This window comes from Pelecanus crispus, chromosome 7, assembly GCF_030463565.1.
Source record: "Pelecanus crispus isolate bPelCri1 chromosome 7, bPelCri1.pri, whole genome shotgun sequence".
NCBI classification, from domain to species: Eukaryota; Metazoa; Chordata; class Aves; order Pelecaniformes; family Pelecanidae; genus Pelecanus; species Pelecanus crispus.
Genome location: NC_134649.1, coordinates 48,411,561 through 48,431,144, shown reverse-complemented (window position 1 = coordinate 48,431,144; position 19,584 = coordinate 48,411,561).

The following is a 19,584-nucleotide window of genomic DNA, read 5'->3' as shown; positions in this document are numbered from 1 at the left end:
CCTGGCAGGTAGTTTCCATCTTGCTTCAACACTGGTTTTAGCAACAGGGAGAATTTTACTGTCTAAAATATTAAATAAGTCTTCAAATATTAAACAGTTAGCACTCTTAGTTCTGAAATTTGTATTGGAACCACCTGGAAGCCGTGGTGCAGGCTGTACGTGTGGAACGGGCGCTGTCGGAGCTGGCTCTGCTCTGCAGTGCACATTCAAACACCTCCCCACCTCTTGCCCCTTACAACCTCGTGCTCCGCACACAGGGAAGAGCTTTCTTTTCAGAATAGGTGACTTTGCTATTGATCTTGTAGGAAACAAATCCATGCCAATGAGCCTAAAGGGCCAAGCTGATCAAAAGAATAATAGGCAGGTTGATGCTCAGGGTTTCTTTTTCCTCTTTCTGTTGCAGTTTTAACTAATGTGACTCATTAAAATTAAAAGGTAGATAAATGACAAAATCTAGTTTTGGTGATAACTTCTGGGGGCCAGCTGCTATCCCTGTTCATCCCCTGTGCTGAAAACAAAGGAGCAAAGGAAAGAGCATTGTGAAGAGAGCACTAGAAAGAGCATTTAAATGGTGTTTAGAGGTGAGGTGTCCTCACCCTCCCCCTGTCCCCTTGGCATTGCCCGTGCGGGTGCGCGACTGCAATCATTATCACCACTGAACTGCGTGAGCCGCTGGTCACCCTCCGTCCAGGAAGCAATGGGGAAAAAAAGTGCCGTGAGTGTTTGCAAACCTAGCTATATAAATCGCGTTGTTTGTCTGAGCCCAGCTGCGGAGCCCGGTTTCTGTTGCTGCAGTGCGATGGTGGTACGGTACAGAAACGCCCCAAAGCTTTGTTTCCTCCCTGCCACCGGGCCGCGGAGCTGCAGCAGGTCTGCTGTACTTCGTGTCAAACCCATCCTCTGAAATGGGATAAGAAAGTAAACATTCAGCTCCAAGTGTCTATATTTCTAAGGGGGAAATGACATTTCATAAATACTCCACTATGCTATTCTCAACATCCAATTTTCTATAGTGGATTCATTTCTCAAATCTACTTACTCAGTTCAGAAGACTGAAATGTTAATCTAACAAGTCCTGCAGTTTTATAAGCGGCATGTAGCTTTTTATTTAATCTGACAGTTGCATTTAAATGACCCTACAGCTTTAGGGCATTGAGGCGACCATTATTTTATTATAACTTTCCTATACAATAAATAATTCTATGCGTGATAACTCTTGAGAGGAAATAACATGCATATGGTATGGTTAGTATCAACTATTGAAAGAGTGTGTGCTGTTAGGAAAATTTGTCTATGAGCACCACAGGAAACCTCTATTCCCGGAGGCCAGATATCAACTGTGCAGTAAAACTGAGTGCTTCCTCATGATAGTTTGCTATTTCCCTCATCTCCAGAGAAGCAGGCTTCTTGACCTCTGCATTGGGACTGCCAGCAAAAAATTCTAGTTAGTGGCAGTTCTGGTAGATGCAATTTTGCAATTTTGGAGCCAGCTAAGACTCCGTTCAGTGCACCACCGAGCAGTTGTCATTTGTTAATCAGCCGAAGTCAATTAGTGTTCTTGCTATGGATTTGTTCAGTGTATGACGGCACTATATGGCTCTATGGGACTAGAAAGAAACTGAAAAATGGGAAAGAAACATTTCTAGAACTTCCTTGGTTCTGTGCTTCAAATTCAGGACACTTTTGCAAACTTTCACCACAGTTAGTAAACTGAAAGTTTTAACCAGTCCCAATCAGCCATTTTATTTAGCCTTCCAAAACTAGTGGCCGAAAGCACAGGGCAGTTGGTTTATCCTCAGAATGATCACCTTTAGTTTTTCACTCAGGGGTAACCTGCTGGGTAGGGGATTGCCTGGTAGATGAGCGTCGGACCACTCCAGTGCTCGCAGAACACCTCTGTCTCAACGAGCTTTTGGTCTGATTATCTGTTGTCACTGGGCACGGACTAGTCCTGGGGGCTACTGGGGAACATGAATGGACTGCTGCATATGGATAATGGGCAATAAGGGCAAAAAATGCCTCCTTTTTGTGAGAACAAAATGCTGTGCAGGGAAGTGTGGGGTAACCTTGTCTGAGCTCTTAGCTGACCTTCTTTGAGCCCAGGGTTGGACTAGAGACCTCCTGAGGTCCCATCCAGCCTCAGTTACCCTCTGCTTCTAAGAAGGTGGGAGGAGAAGGACAATTCAAGACTTTTTGAAACTCTGAGAAGAAACAGTGTGTTGAGTCTTGAACAAAATGCAAGTTGTTGTGTTTCTTCGTCTCAACTCTCCCCTTCCAGGGCAGCACACAACTCAAATCAATTAACTAAATTCCTTCCGATTTTTAAGAAATGATCTTTCATCTTTGTAAAAGTTGAAAGTTTGGTTTAAAAGTTTTAATTTTGTTTTAAAGTTCATCTGTTTCTCTCAGAAGATGTATTCCACTGAACACTGAATATATGCATGTACACAGACAATGGCAATTCATTAACTGGATGAAGTGTGGGGACTTCCGTCTGTTTTGTTGACACTTTCTTTCATATGGAAAATCCAGTGCCAAGTTTTCATCTATTCATGTTGTGTCACCTCTTGTAAAAGTCAATATGTCACTATTTTCTGTATGTCAGCTGAGACTGATGGGAGTGCTGACTTTAAAGACAGGTCAGAAAGGCATTGGCAAAAAAAAGCAACAACCTTTGCTAAAGCAGAGTGATGCTAAATGTCACAGAACAAAGATTTAGATGCAATCTAGAGGGCTGACATGCAAAATGTGTACGCTGTGGAGTTCAGAGACTTGGTTAAAATGTAACAAAGTCTGCAAAATTATACCCAGGTATCTTATTACTTCCTCATTCTCCTCCAAAGCTCCAGTCTATCTTTTAAGGCACTGAGATCTCTTTTCGCAGTGTTGCAGGTCTGCATCATCCAGTGCGAGACTCAGTGGCGTTTTGCAGACCGTCGCTCAGCCTTCCCCATCCGTTGGAAGTGTATCTACTTGCAGCTATTTCAGGATATTCTCTTCTTTTGCATTAGCCCATTATCCCTGAATGGATTCAGACTAAAAGTTTGGCTTAAAGCTGCTTTTGGCTACCCAGACCGTCATTAGCGCAGCCTAAGGAGAGAGCAGAGGCACCGACTGGAAGTGCTTCAGAGCTGGGAATTCTGCGCTGGCGTCAATCCCATTTCCATTCCCCGTCCCTTGCTATTTTTTAAAATTCATGCATTACCATAATGGTGCAAAGTACTACAGAAATCTATACCGTGGCTTGCCTTTAACATGCAAGAAGTTTAGTCTGAGAGCTGAGCTGAGAGACTTTTATTCATACAAGTCATTGTCATCACAAAGACCTATCCTCCCTGCAGTGAATGGGATGGAGGAATTAGGATGCAGATATCTCTGCCTGTCACTCTCTAGAGGTCACTATTTTGGATTGATGAATTGTGAACCAGAGTATCTGCCTGTATACAGTTTAAGACCTGATTTTTGTCTGTTCTTTCCTGTGACCTCTATTGTTATGGCCATATTGTTACTTCAGTACTGGAAATCAAAGGCAACCACAGGCTAAAAATACTGTGAGCAAAAAAGAAAAAAAAAGAGCTTTAATAACTTGGTCTTACTTTTGTATTTCAAAGGATCTGCTGCATCATTGAAAGAGCCACATGTTTTTAAAGATAATGCCACCTATACTAGAGACACTATTTTGTTTATACCAAAAATTATCGATTCTTTAACTGAATTAGAGTGGAAATATGAGTGAACTAGATACTCTCCATTCCAGCAATGTGCTGTAGAATCCTTCAGTTCTAGGTCACTTGATTTTATATATATATGTATATATATATGCATGTATATACATAAAAGTATACAGCCAAGCCTGGAAATGACAGAGAAGCATTGCTACCCGCATGTTCAGTGCCCAGCGTGAAATGAGTTGGCTGCTTTCCTCTGTGCTTGATAGAGACCTGTTCCCATCACAGATCTGTCATCACAAGTGTCATGAACTGACAGCATCTCTGCAGAGAGGCTCGTGAGTCGAGGAGAAGACACGCTGGAGCCTCTTGCTTCTCTCAGATGTTCCTCTGGTTTGAACGACTCGCCCGGAGGATACGAAGCTGGGCTCCCTCCTGGAAGCATGCAAGTGGAGATCTTTATCGCAGGCCCTGAAGCAGCTGGAGCAGCTTTCTGGTCAGGTAAGTCCAGATTTCTCGTGCCGAGGTGTCCGACAGGTTTCCTTTGCTAACCACTATCCAGGGCGTCTGTTTCTCTGAGTACTCAGGACTTTTCTCAGATTTACTCACAGGTCTTTGTGCTCATAGAGAAAGCATCATTATTTCACAAAGGTTGCCTGGATATTAATGTACAGTTTTATGAGATCTTATTTATAGGAGGATGAAATGAAATGAAAGCAATATTCTGTCATTTCTAGTTCCTTACTGCACCTTTTTTGGAAAGTATGAAAATAAAGTAAACCTGTCAAAACCATTTAAAACTAGAAGAGTCTACTTTTAGCTTCCTCCGACGTTCCAGGATGCTCCTGGGGAACTTTGAGGATCTTATATCCAAGATTTTAAGAACTTTGATCAGCACAACAGTTTGAATAATTGTGAGTGACAGCCGTAATTATTTAAACTATTGCACTGTGTAGCTCCACCTCCCCTTTAATGGTTCAGGGAAGAATATATGTATCATATTAGCATAAATTTAATTTACTGTCTCATATAAAATGCAAATCAATAAGGCTAAACTTTAAGTAGAATTCATTTAGTTTTTAATGCAGGGCAAGGATTCTTACCAAGGGTGAGGGGTAAACAAATCAACATAAATCTACAAGTAATTTGAATTCATCTATGAAGATAGAGCACAGTCCTTCGAAGTGTCCCCTTTAGGGGTCCAGCTGATGCTGGTTTAGGAATTCCAAATGGCTTGTTCTCTGCCTGTTAGTTTTCTCAAATGTGATGTGATGCAGACCCCCTCAAATTCTTTGCTAGAAACCCTTATTTAAATGCATTGCGAGGTCAGCACTTTAGCAATGCCAGTGAACACTAACTGAGGATGTGAATTCCCCAAATATTTTCAATCCGAGACCAAGACCTAGCTTCTGCTTTAAGGCTGGCTGATACCTTAACTCACCAGTGGATGATCCATTTACTTCCGTGGGACAATTACCCAACCTCATTTATCACAACTACGGGTGTCAGCAGCCAGCACCATATCAACATCTCAGAAGTCTGTAGCCTTCAACACTCAAACCACCCCTGTAAAATGCTGCTCCCCCGTGCACAAAAGCTCCCCTCAGAACCTTGTTTTCTGGCAAGTCTGGGAAAATAAACAGGCTTTGAAATATGCCCTGAAAGTCTTTCCCAACTGTAAGTCAAGTGCGAATTTCTATGAGATGACAAGAGTTTAACATGATTTCCATGTTTATATATATATATATATATATTAAGTCAGAGTTCTTTATTTATCATAGGATTTGAGAAACAAAAGTCTCCTGCCTTTGATTGCCTGGGAGAAAACATTTTACAGATGCCTCTGTAGAGTTCTAAGGCTTGTTTAAAGTCATCTGCTTTTTTAAAGATGGAAGTTCAAGGGAAATAATTTCAAAGAACCTCAGAGGAGAGAAACCGAAGCTGGCATATCTTCTCATTTGTATATTCTTTAGCTCTTATTTGAAAGAAGGAAAAGTCTTGTTGTTTTGTATAGACAGAACTAAGATGAAATTGCCAAAAATTTAAATTGGCTCCAGAGGAATGAAGACTTGTTCTATCACCTGCTGAAATCAATGGGTTATTGCCTTTGCTTCATTTCAGAACTGGACCTGGATGTAGATAACGCAAATGGAATTGTAAGCAGAGGTTAAAGGCAGAATATAATGGTTAAACCTCTTAAACCTCATCAGCTTGCTATTAAAGATGCTATTCAAGGCAAGGCGTTTAAATAATATCTCTTTAGAAAACTTCAGCAAGACTAAAATGTTTATGAAAAATGGTGGAAAATTGTTCTTTTGTTCATTTTCTCAACATTTTTAACTATAAGTTACCATCTGTGTTCAAAGTACCATTCTGTCATTATTAGCCTTTTTTTTTTGAAGGTCATGGAAGTGCCTAACAACATCTAGGAGATTTTCTAGAATTGGAGGATAATTTCTAGTTGCAGCTTGCTTTCTTAATGTACAAATAAGACTTCTGGAACAGAAGAAATCAGAAAGAGCATTCTGCAGTCCCCTTTGCCAGGAATCACTCGGCCTTTGAAACAGACACTTTGTCTGGGAGTCTGCTGCTTCACCTCAGGGCTCCACTTAGAAACAAATACTGCAAAAAGGCTATACCTTCATTGAAAAATGTTTATTTTATTCTTCCACTGAAAAGCAAAACCTGCAACAACAGCAAGAGACTTTATAAACAGACTGCAAGAGGTCTCTTTGGTCATTTCTGCTTAGAACACCATCTTAAATTATTATATCATATTGAACTCACAAAAATAAGAAAAAGCTTTAATTAATTAATTAAAATAGATTGATAGCCTTTCATTTACCATGGGCATGCTTACACTTCCCTGATCTGTAGCACCTCCTGAACAGTTCACAACAATATGACACAATAATTTCAAGCAGGATGAACTGATTATATTATCTAATTTAGAATACAGTTGCATCATGGGAAAGCAGATTATCAGACAAAATGGTGTGTCAGCTTTATTCAGGAGAAAAGAGAATTGTATAGATTATTTTTCCTTCAGATCTAATATCTGCTGCTCACAGTAAGTGACTGTATTTTCTGCTTGGTCATAGTTAATTTTCTTTCTTTTTTTGACATATTTTCCTGATTTTCATAAAAAGACCCTGTGTTATTACATTAGCTATAAACTCAAGTTCTGTTTTAAGATAGTCTCTCAATTTTATTTATTTGTCTTCATCTAGCTCCACTTTTTTCCCAACATATTTAGGGTTCAATGGCTTAAGAATCCTCTCCAGAATGCTTAAATGAAAACATTTGACAGCTCATTTTAGTCCTCTCTAACCTAATCTTCTCCAGCCGGCACATAAGATCTGTGCTGCTCCGTACCTCTTGCCTAACAGCCTGGATCATGCCAGACCCTCTCTGGATTTGAGTCGCTGAAAGACAACGGTGGTATGTAGTGTCTTCGACAAACGTGCAGTAATTTATTATTATGATCATGATAGCAATTTAAGAAGGGTAAGTTTCCAAAGATCTTCCTTAATTAGTTTGCTGAACTGTATCAGCAGACCAATATCCAAAAAGCATGTTTTGCTTAGAGTCCTGGCTGCTTACTGTCTTCCTGACTCTCATACTTACCGTCTTCTCCTCTTGCATTTGATGTTTGATCAATATTACCAGAAACCTGATCTGGCTGCCATTGAAATGACTGCAAAACTTTCTTTGTTTTGACTGGAAACATGACCAGGCTCAGATTTTTGTCTTTTAATTAGCAGGAGGTTTTAAAGATGAGTCTCATTATATCTGGCTTCATTTGATCTGCGTAGTGACCTTTTCTGGTGCACTCACGGCCACGTTTCGGAGCCTCCCCAGTGCAGAGGAGAGCCCTTTCCATGGGGGCAAAAGGAGCAAAGCAGCAGAAGGATAAAACAGCCAGCTCTGAAGACGTCCCAAGAAGAACAAAGAATACGACTAATTAGATTACTTTATGGCAGTATTTAATCTTTTCACATGAATCGAGATCTGTTTTCCATCTCCCTTCCCTGGTGGTTTCTCTGAGCTGTACAACATCAGTGCATTCTTTCTAGCTGTTGTTCCCAAGACTGCATAAAACCCTTGTGAAAATCTAACCATCAGACTTTGCTAATCCACTTTTGCAGATTAATGTCTAAACTGAACTGTAGTATGTGTCCAGCAAGAGTACCTAGCATTCTCTTTGCTGTTTTCAATACACCTTCATATAATCACTGGTCCCAAAGAAAGGATTAGTCTGTCATTTCTTAAGATTAATTCATCTTCTTTAAATCCCTTTTCAATAAATCTTTGAAATTAAGACAAATGTTATAAATAAGGGATTTAATCAACAATGTAGTTTTAGTGTTCATTTCCTTTTAGGTTGGGTTTGGTCTCTGCTTTCTAAAGTCTGTGGAGATTATTCAGTTTCTCTTGCAATCTTTTCATCTCATCTGTATGAAATATTTAACTTTCAGCATTTAACAATGATGACTAAGATCAAGATTGGAGCTTACAGCAACTTAAGGAAAATTCTTTTATTTCGGCCGGTGATGGCCTGAGAGCATTAAAGTAACAAAATCACCATTCTTCTGTTTCCTTTATGATGATATTTAGGCTGCCCCCTTGTATTGAAATGTATGGGGTTTTTATGTTCTTATCATATTTCAGACTTGCTGACTAAAAGATCCGAGTTTTGCCTGGTCAATTTGCCTATAAAACATTGTTCTTTACGTTGTTTTTTCTGAGATCTGGGTTTAGGAGTGACCTCAGGTCTTTTGGCACCTTAGTTGAGCAGAGGATAGAAGCTGCGTCCTGCCTGCAAGCCCCACGCAGGCTTCCCCAACAGAATTATTAAAAAGACTACTTACTGAAGGTGAGGACGGGTTGGACGCCAGTGATCAGAGAAAGAACTGAAGTATCTATCGCAAGTGCTTCTCAAATCCTAATCTTTTAAGCATCATTTAATGTGCCAAAATCTAAAAACTTTCTAGGGTCACTGTTATTCCTTTCTAGTTTCACCCCTTTCTCTCTGAGACAATTTTGAACTTCCATAACACACATATACACGTAACTATAAGAAGTGGTAATTCTCTCCTGGTGATTCTTGCATTCAGATACATTGTAGTGGATGCTAATAACATACATATTAGTTACGGGATGTTCGTTCAAGGTGCCTACTTTTCCAAATAACACATGCAATTTGGGGATTACGTTGCTTTGCTTTCCCCAATACTCCATACCGAGGATAACACACCCAGTCACCACCAGATGTTTCTGCCTCTTAGGAAAAAACAGTAAGTCATTAACAGCTTGAATTTTTGCCATTTCTTTGACTAAGTACATAATTTTTTGTATCGATTTATAAGTTAAAGCATGATTTCTCTTTCTTTATTCAAAAATTTGTCCAAGTTATTGATCAAATTCCATTTCTGTCTTGTTTCCATCTATGCTTTGAGTTAGTTTCTCAACTTATTTACCCTTTACAGATGTGTTAATTATTTTCAAATTTTTTCGTTAATGAACACATCATCATTAAAACACCTACATAAGCAAAGCTGGATCAAAGGAATTCAGTGATTTGAGGAAGATGGTCTCCTCTTTATTCATCTCCCATATGCTCCCATTCCTGATTCCCATGTTGCCCTATTCTTCACTTGTCCTTAGGGGGATGAAGACATTTTGGAGACGAAATCTCAACTCTTTCATACTGCTCATGCAGTGAATATTTAGCTGTTGTTCCTCCTGCCCATAGGGGAATGAAACTGGTGCAGGGGTTGGAAGAAAGTGGTGGAAGAAAGTGACATCTCTGATGGTCCCGACAGCACCCTGAGCCCATGGTGTTGGTACTGCCTGGGCCAACATAGATGGCACTATGAAACCTGCATTTCTGAAAACCCAGTTCTAAGTGGGTTGTGAAAGAGCCCAGCAAACTCTGTTGCAGATCTAAAAATATAACTGAGGTCCTCAAAATGCCAGTGCATCCTCTCTTAAACCAGTCCATGGGCTTGGTAGTGTAGGTTAATGGTTGGACTCCATGATCTTAAGGGTCTTTTCCAACCTAAACGATTCTATGATTCTGTGTCCCTAATCTGAAATGACTAATGGTTGTGCCTAACATGAATGGGTTTTATCTCTTTTCTTTCTTCTCTTTCCCCTCTTCCTTTCTCCTCTTGTCCTGTTGTGCTCATTCCAGTTCTTTGTGAAATGCCTGAAAATAGATCATTATGCCATGATAAGGCTCCTTTGTTTCTCCTTTTTATCACCTCAAAACTTTTTAAAGGTAAAACATATGCAGGTACTGAAGGTTTTTCCTTTAGAAGCAGCCTTCATTATTACAGCTCTGAGGCAGAAACACATTGTAGAGTTTACATGTAGTTTTAGTTTCTTGTTTGTTCTGCTTCATTTCAAATTGTGAATATAAAAATAGCAAATGCCTTCATTTTGTTTATGCTAATTTCATCACTATGTAGGGCAAACTTCTTCCTGGTTTCACAGCTTCATTTTATATCTTATTCCACATTTTACTGTTTGATCTTTTTTGGTCAATAACAAAAGTAACTTTGGTGACAATCTATCTCTTCCTTACTGCATGCTATTTAATAATAGTCATTATGTGGCTTTACTGCAGTTGTCTCAGAAAATGTGCGATGGCCAACGTACACGTCGGAACACCACCACCAAAATGCGGTAATGGGAACATCCTGGAAGGCGTTCCCTGGTCTGGTGTGGTCCTTGTCCTCCCTCCGCTCCAAGGAGCACACGAAGAAAAAGACAAAAAAATGTCTAAAAGTTTCCTTTTTTTCTTTTTTTTGGTAAACTTTGTTTCTCCCTGCCTGGCAGGAGGGAGAAACGGCTAATGTCTCCCTGCTGAAAGCATTAACTGATTGCATTGTTGCTTGAGCACAGCAGCTGTCCTTATACATTTAGACTCCCAGTGACAACAAAATTAAGGCAGCCTCCCCTTCTGTCAGGCAATAAAATGATTTTCTCAACTTCTTTATTTCTTCTGAGGACTTCTTAGTGCCTGCCTTTCTATGACTGCAGTGAGCCGCTACATTCGAACCGATCGTAATGAAGGAGACCTTTTACTCAGTGTTCTCTAGAAAGGCGAAAGGAAAACCAAAAAATTACCCAGATTCCAGTGTGCCGTGAGGACTGATTTTCCCCACTTTTCCATTTGCTTTAAGTTTGTTGATGTGGGTGGGTGTTTAATCTCATTTATGCCACCAGTGCTATGCCTGGGAATTGCCCATTGCTTTCTGGTATCTGATTAAACGGATCTGGCTATGACACCCATGGCAAAGCACAATTCCCTGGCAAGGAGGTAGGAGGGTGCTCCTCTGTGGTCTTAACTATTTAATTTTTGAGTCTGGAAGGGTCCTAAAGCTTTCTTCTAGAAGCTAAATCAGTATCCACACACTTCTGGCAAGCTTTCTGTGTGCCAGTGTCTTCAATGTACCTTGGCAGCCTAAGGGCTTCCAGTTGAGAGTTGGAGCTAAATGCCATCTGCTCTTGCAGCCCTACAGTGCTGCGTAACACGAAATGGGTAACCAGGCCTTCAGATGTCCTGCAACGACTGTGCTGATCTTCTACGACTGCTCTAGGCTCTGTCAAAATTGATCTAATCAGGCAATTCAGGATTTTCTGTTCAGGTCTACAGGAGGCACCTCCCCAGCAGCTGCAGTGACAGAGGTGCAGGGAGGCGGACCAGGACGTAGCACATGGGGAGCCGCGCCGGCTGGGCTCAGACTCATAAGGCAGCTCGCCCAGCCCCACAGTGCTTTTCAATGATTTTATACCTATGTTTTTCAAGCCCAAGGGCTCACTCTTCTGACTCATCCGAAGGTTTGGGCAATTTTTTTCATTTTGCCCTTTGTACTAGACAATACTGTGACAATGGGGCCATCTTCAAAAGACTAGTACAAGTCCCACATAGTTTCCCCTGCCAGGATCTTAGGATGACATGGAAACATAACTTACTAAGAAAATAATTTTAAACTCAGTCCTTTCCTCTTTCAATGACCTACTTTGGATACCTCTCTTTAAGCAGACATCCTACCTGCAATAAAAGAGCAATAGGAATTGAAGGTGTATCATTGCTGCTGAATAGCTGAAGTGTATTTCTACTGCGAATATATAGCTGTATTCTCAGCTTCTGATTTTATATGTATTTAAATTTAAATATGTATTGTTTTTAATGGGAAAATAACCCTTCAATCTTTTAATAACGTTTTGTCCAGTTCTGATTGTGTCTCTCTACATACAGTTGCTAGTTCCAGCTCGATAGCCTAAGAGCACTGACTCTACTATAACTTACAGATTACAGGGAAAAAAACCCACAGTACTAGGCTAAATCATCCAAATTTGCCACAGCAGGATCCTTTACCTATTTTCTGAAACATTTAGTTTCATTTTTTCCTCTCGATCTGACCCTTGCAGCTCAGTATTGGTAATTAGCCCCCTGCTTCTTCTGTAGCTACTAAAAACTGGGGAAAAATAAATGTTTCCATTTTAAACCATTATTGCAAAGGCACAGCCGTGGAACACTGGAGACTCACTCATGATGTAAGGGCAATTTTCATAAAATGACACTCAGGCATTTGGGTTCTAGCCTTCAGAATTAAGAACAGTATATTTTCTTTCTTTCTTTTTTTTTTTTTTTTAATGAAAACTTGAGGCAGTGCTATTTCTGTGGTTTCAGAGTATGAATTTGGTTGTTGAAATCTCAGCTTGAGATGCTATCGTCCTAAAATCCCTTACAGAAACCCCTCCAATTTGAGATAATAAAAATTAGTATTAATGTAAGCAAAGGAAATGTCTTTGGAAACACGATTTCTCCAGTGGTACCCAAAGGAAATGATGTCTATATGAAAGGATGGTCAAGCAATGAAACTTTTTTAAAAAAATTCTTTTTGCGGGACATCTGCAAAATGATTTACCATCACACATGGGCCTAACAGTACTGGAGAGCTTTTCGTAGCAGCTCCCTCGACAAAATGTCCTTCCAATTACTGCATCTATACCACTCAAATCAGAATTAAAGTTTAAAGAATCCAGCAGTAGGTTAGATGAGCTGCTACGTGGTTCGTCAGTTCTGAACTTTCTGCAGACAGATACAATTAAGTAGATATTTCATTAAACCGATAAATATCAAAACCAGGCAAGAATTTACCAAAACTTCTAAGGAAGGGTTGCGCCTTGCTAGCTATGAATCTGCTACTCTGCTTTTTGTTCAATCTATGGATTTAAATCTAAATCCTATTTTCCTCTTTCTACCAGGGACATATTAGAACAGATGTTATCGACTGACAACCTAATCCTACAATGACACCATGCCCAACTCACCCAATTTTCTTATGAAATTTGATAGTTTTCTTTAAGCTTCAGCTGCTTGTATCAACCAGTTGTATAAGGAGCTCGGGCTTTCATTCATTCAAGAAGTGTATTCCTTACAGGCAGGATTGACGGCTTGGGTACACACTGAAGGCTGAAAAAGCCCCACATACAGAAATGTTAAAATTATTGCCTGTTTTGGGTAGCAATTGTGATTTTTTTTTAATGCATTCACCCTGAAATAACCGGGGGCATTCAGTAAAGGTACCGATGCTGGGTGCATGGAGCTGCAGAGGAGGGTAGTAGAGGTGAGGAAGGGTAGCACACCCCACCCCGCTGACAGCCGAAGGCATGGAGTGATTTTTTCAGAGGAGACTGAAACAACTACCAGAGAATCATGAAGGATCTTACAGGGTCCACTGGCTTGGTTTGAAGAGTCCAGCTCCCTGACACCCCCCGCCTTCTGTGCTTCTTATGATTTCTCAGAGATTAATCCGGAAATAACATTGCTTTTTTGTGTGTTTTTATTGAGTTCTCCTTTTCCTATAAAGGTTTTATCTACTCCACTGTTGACTTGATGCCATTCCGCTTCAAAAATTCTACTCAACTTCAACTTTTCTTGTAGCACAAAGGCAACCTGAGAGCCCTTAAAGACATCATTAAAATTTCCATTTCCATGCCTTTCAAAAGCCCCTGGAAATACATATTGTATTACATGCCATCATTGTAAATAGCATTTCTCTTAATGCAATAATCTCAGTCTAATCTTCCAGTGGTGTGAATATGCTAAAAGGAAGGCTTAAAGAGATAGATGCTAAATAAATTAAAATGAGCTAAGGGAAGATGCTTTATAACCCTAGAAATATTGCAAGCATTATGTAAAGTAGTTAATATTTTTACAGCCTCGTGAATGCTAATCTCTGGGAAATCTCAGGTAGCAAATATAGTTTTAATTCTCAATTTTAGTTATCACAATCTGGAACTGTAAATTAATTTCAACACTATAAAAAGTAATAGAGACGTTTATTTTCTTAAGCAATCTGGCTTATTCAGCTGCAGACTAAATCGGAATTAATGGTCCTGGTAAGCTGAATACAAAATTAGTAATAATGTGAAATGCATGTAACGATAATATGTGCTGGAAGAGTTATAATGCTGGGGTCCAACTTTTACTCATTAATATACTCCATTACTATTAAAAAAATGATACTGAGCTTTCTATCTGGCACTTGAGTGCTTTTCTGGTGACTTCTTTATAAAAAATGACACCTTTTGCAGTATCAGTATAGCCTAAGTGTACTTCTTTCTTTTGGGGATACATTAAACGTAGCATTATGGTGCCTGTTGTATTTCTATAACCAAGAATCAGACCAAGGTAAAACCTTAGAAAAGTCACTGGATGTGACACCCAAACTTCAGTCTGGATAGATGAAAGGAGTTGCTAAGCCCTTCTTTTATTCATAAAAAAATGGAAACAATAGGGATCCGCAAAGAAAACCCAGTGCTGTTCAGTGAAAACACCCTGCTGTTCGAGAGCTATTGGCACCGCCCTGTCCCAGAAGTTTCTTCAGTTATAGGTTGAGGGCTTCTATGGATCTGCACGTATGTTTGCGGAAGTGCCCGGACAAGAGACAAGAAGCAGTCCAGAGGAGTGCGTGAGGGGACTGAAAATACGATCGAGAAAGAAAGTGAAGAGAATTAGAGGCAATGGGAGGTACATGTGGAGCTGTGAGAAAAAGTGGCTTCCAGCGTTTGATCCTGTTGTGCATCAGAAACCAGCCAGAAACCTTTTTATTTTATTTTTTTTTCCCCAAAGTGATAGGGTATTTCCGAAGAGATATATTGCTTGGTTTCTCTCCTTAACAGAAGCATCCCACAAGACTTTCATGGTCGCTTGACTCAGACCAAGTTTATTAACGAAGGAGTTTTCCCGCAATAGCCGGACAATAGCGGTGTTCATCTAAACACAGCTCTGACACCCACATTCGCCAGAAGCGTCCAGGTGTGGTGGGGTGGCATTGGCCCTGTGCAAACCTGGTGGAGGAGGTGGGGCTGGTAGCCCAGTTGGCTACCACCAAGCCCCCACAGCGAGCTCAGCCCATCCGTGCCTCCGCGGCCCCTTCGTGCTCAAAGGTTGTTTGAAAGCCCTTACAAACAGGAGGTGAATCGCTGCACTTGTGGCATTAAACAAAAGTCAAAGCAAACAACAAAGCAAGAACGAACTCATTCTCCAGCATCAAAGATGAACATCTTTAACTGGAGAGCTTGCAGAGAAGTCTGTCCCATCCCTGTGGGTGCTCCAGGGCTGTCCTCATCCCTGAGCCGTGCCCCTAACGGAGGGCGATGTCAGGGGGCTGGTGGCTCTTGGTTTGTATTTTCTAAACCCGGTCAGAGGGGGTGGAAGTGGTGCTGGGCGCCTGCCGATGCGTTTGCTCAGGGAGCAGCTGGTGGCCCGGACCAGAGCCAGCGCGGGCACTGCGGGGGCTGAGCTGGGCTGGAGGGGGAGGGCGGCAGCGGTGGCAGCTTCTGCCGAGCACATAGCCGCCGCCGGACATTTTTATACCTCAGGGTGTTTCTGCGGTGAAAGTAAAAGGTTTTGCGTTCACCAGCATTTATTTTGTTTTCTTTACTTCGGGCTAACGAGCCTGAGTCAGGAAACCATGCAGGGAAAATCAGTATGCTTCCCGAATAGTGCAAGATCAATTTAAATCTACAAAGTTGCAGCGGGCTATATAAAGATTTATTAATCAAAACATTTGCAAAATATTGACTGTGAGCGTACGCTGTTAGGCCTGAGAGATCATCTGCGAAGTAAAGCTTGAATTAATCACTTCTCATACATTAATCTTTGCAGAATAAAAAAATATGTAGGAGATATTTGTGGATATTTTTCCAAGCGTGTTTTGGTAATTTCATTCTCTAATTTAAAATTATTTCCACTCAACAGTTGTCATGTAGAGGGTAGAAACAAAAACGCAGGGTAAGCAGCCAAAGTGCGGCTCGCAGAACAAATGTTGTTTTGGAGCGGGGCTGGCTGCCGTCTCCTTCCACCCCCCCCGAGGGGACAAACCCAGCACGTGAAGCTCCCGCAGGGGCTAAGCACAACTGCAAAATAGCACCCAGAACGCTTCCCCTGCCTCTTTTGGCTGAAACTGCTCTAGTGAACGCGGATCTAGGAAAAATCTGGTTAGGAGGATTTGGCAGTGCCCGTTGCCTGCAAAAATAGAGTTGTAGCACACAAATAAAGCAGAAGAAAATGTGTTACTGATTGAAAAAAAAAAACAAACATATTTTAGTATCCAACCAAAGAAACGTTCCCATTTTTCTTTTTAGAATTTGTTTTGTTCAAAAAGTCTGTATCGCATTGTCTAAATGCAAAGTATTATGCTAAAGCGGTAAGTAAATGTTAAAACATGAAAACGCTCTTTGCTAAAAATTTTTAGGTTTTGCTCCCAAACAGAAACAAAGCAAAAAAAAAAAAAAAACAAAGTAGGAAGTTCTAAAAACCCATTCCTTCACAGCCCCATTGGGGACCTGCATTTTTGACAGCTCTTGAAAGACACGAAGGCGTCCACATTTCTGTCTGAGAGTCTCTGTAAACTACTTGCAGCTCTTTGGTTACCAGCAAATTGCTTTAATGAGGATTTTGCTTGGAAAAATCCGTGGGTGTTTTAGTGTACTTAGACCTCAAAAAGAAATGTCATAAAAATCAAGTATGTCGGATAAAGCAGCATATGATGTGTTTCCCAAACTGAAATCTGCCATCCTCAGAGGGCAGATGCCTTTCTGCCAGTGCCTGCTTGGCTGGGAGAGGCTCACGGATAAGCAGGCAGCATCCTGGCCCCCATGAGCGATGCTGAAAGCCTTATTAAACACTGGCTCGTGTACTGATTAAAAACTGATGGCGTAATTTGGCCTGGGCTATTTAATTTTATTAAATGCCAAGGTATGTACCGGCACGGAGTGCTTATGAATCAGTAAGTGCTGGCAGGCTTATTTTACTTAAAGTTGTGAACTCCCACAAAGTGACCATACTATAGTTGATGTCTTCAATTTAAAAGAAGAAAAAGAAAAATCAATTTGTAGGGCTGGCGTGATGGTAAGCAATATCCATGATTTTATTTCGTATGTGCCTTTTAGTGGTTTTATGAAGAGGTTTTATAAACAAAGTTTTAAAGTGCAAGGTATATTATTATTTTATTTCCTCAGAACAACGAATAAGCGAGAGAGCCAGCAATGTATTTATAGAAGAAATCTTCCAGCGACTGGGGGGGTAATGGGAGAGGCACACACATCCCCTAATGCAGAGAAATGATTGGGAGCTCATATTTATGAATGTAGTGCCATAACTAAATTAGACAAATTATTATAGGCCTTAGATACCAATGTCTGCTGCTATGCACTGCCTGCTACTGCAGAATCACTCTTTTGGTTTTCCTACGCAGGGAGAGAGGGAAAATAAAATATGTATTACTCTTTTCATTACCCAACTCTCTATTTTCTGCCTCTTATATATATATTTGTGTGTCTGTGTGTGTGTATATATACAAAAGCTCACTTAGTTACTAACTTTTATTTTTAATTTTATTTTTGCTAAGTGCACTCAACTCTGTGCGCGCCACGGGTGGGTGCGTGTAGCTGCAGGAGACGCTTGTGCCCTGCGCGCTGCACCTACCACCAGGTACGGCTGGGGCAGCCCAGCCCGCAGCGGGTTTGGGGCCGGCTATTCATTCTTTGGAGACAGAAATTCATTCTGAGGAAAAGAGTGAAACCTAATGTAAATCCATAAAACCAAATGATTCTCTGCATTAAATCCGTTACTTAATGGAATAAACTTCATCTTTTGCCAACCAATACGATAGGGACAGAATACAGTATCTCTCTTCTAACAGATAATTGCGATAGATATGGGGAGAGCGGCGTGTGTATATTAAACAGGGGCAAGAGGATTTTTTTATGGTTTAGACTTTAGGAGAAATTTTCAAAATCTTTGTGTGACTCAATAGCTTGCGAGAACTTCTCCCAAGTAGTTAGCGATAGGATGAGAGGAAATGGGCTCAAGCTGCGCCGGGGGAGGTTTAGGTTGGATATCAGGAAAAATTTCTTCACGGAAAGGGTGGTCAAGCATTGGAACAGGCTGCCCAGAGAGGTGGGGGAGTCCCCATTCCTGGAAGCTTTCAAAAAACGGGCAGACGTGGCACTTTGGGACATGGTTTAGTGGCATGGTGGTGTTGGGTTGATGGTTGGACTGATGATCTTAGAAATCCTTTCCAATCTTAATGATTCCTAGTTTTTACTTGCATTAAAAATAATCCAGCCCCCAAGCCAGGAAACATGAAATTGCTACTCTCCCCTTAATTGGTTTAGTGGTGGAGTTGGTAATGTTAGGGTAATGGTTGGACTGGATGATCTTAAAGGTCTTTTCCAACCTAAACGTTTCTATGATTCTATGATTCTATGATAATTTCTCTGTTAGAGAGTATCTCTGAACTGGAACAGTGTAGGTGTTTATAGACGTTCTCTACAGAAGCTATTTCTCGATCTATAATAATTTTACTTTACATATTTCACTAGCTAAGGCATGTAGACAAATATATAAAAAAATACATATATAAAAATAAATCTAGCAATACTGACTTGTAAACCTCGTGCAGAACAGATTACATGAAATAAGAGTAAAAGCGTTCCTTCCTCTAGACAATTCTGAAATTTCTTACCACTGCAAATGAGAATGAAAACTGGAATGGTTAAAAATTTTTTTCTGAACTATTCTTTTTGAAAACATTAGAAAGTCTTCTTTACTTGCAGTCATGCTGGAGAAATGTTATTATTTTCTAACATAACATAAACCAGCATGTGTCTGTGCTTGTGCACATCTGTACAAGCTGGAGTGGGAGAGGGCGTGGTGAACCAGATACATCACTCATTATAAGTCTAAAAAACCAGCTAAGTAAAATGTTTATATGAAGCTAAACTGTGCATGCATCGTAAGAAAAAGAAATCAGAGAATCAGAGACACTGAAAAAAAAATACTCAGTTTAATTCTGAGTCACTGGAAAATATATCTCCGGAAAACATCAAAAATCAACATGTTCCTGTTAATGTTTTGCTCTGAAGAAACAGTGTCTTCTGATGGGAAACTGTTTCACAAAACGTTTTCCAACCAGCTTTAGCACAAACACTGCCAATTGTCACTGCGTGGGAAAGTGAAGAATATACTTTATTTTAGCTTCAATTCCAGCAGTGTGCAGGAAAGTGGTCTCTTTAATAGAAGTCTTTGAGTCGGAGAAGTGGCGGTGAGGAACATTGCCGTTAATGGGACACAGCCCTCGTGTTCCTCTGCCCCTCTCCTGACCTTCAGTAGGCAAAAGCGTTGTTATGAAACCCCACTCAGCAAAATGGTGTTTCTTCAGACAAGCTCGTAAAATCAAATAATGATTGAACTGCCAAATTTCTGGATGCTCAGAGCTGATCACTTCTTTCCCATTTCATTTTGGTTTATTTTATTTTTTTAAACAAGCAGGAAAACCTTTCTGCAGCTGCCCACCTTACTTTTTTCCCCTCTTTTCCTAGGGCTGTA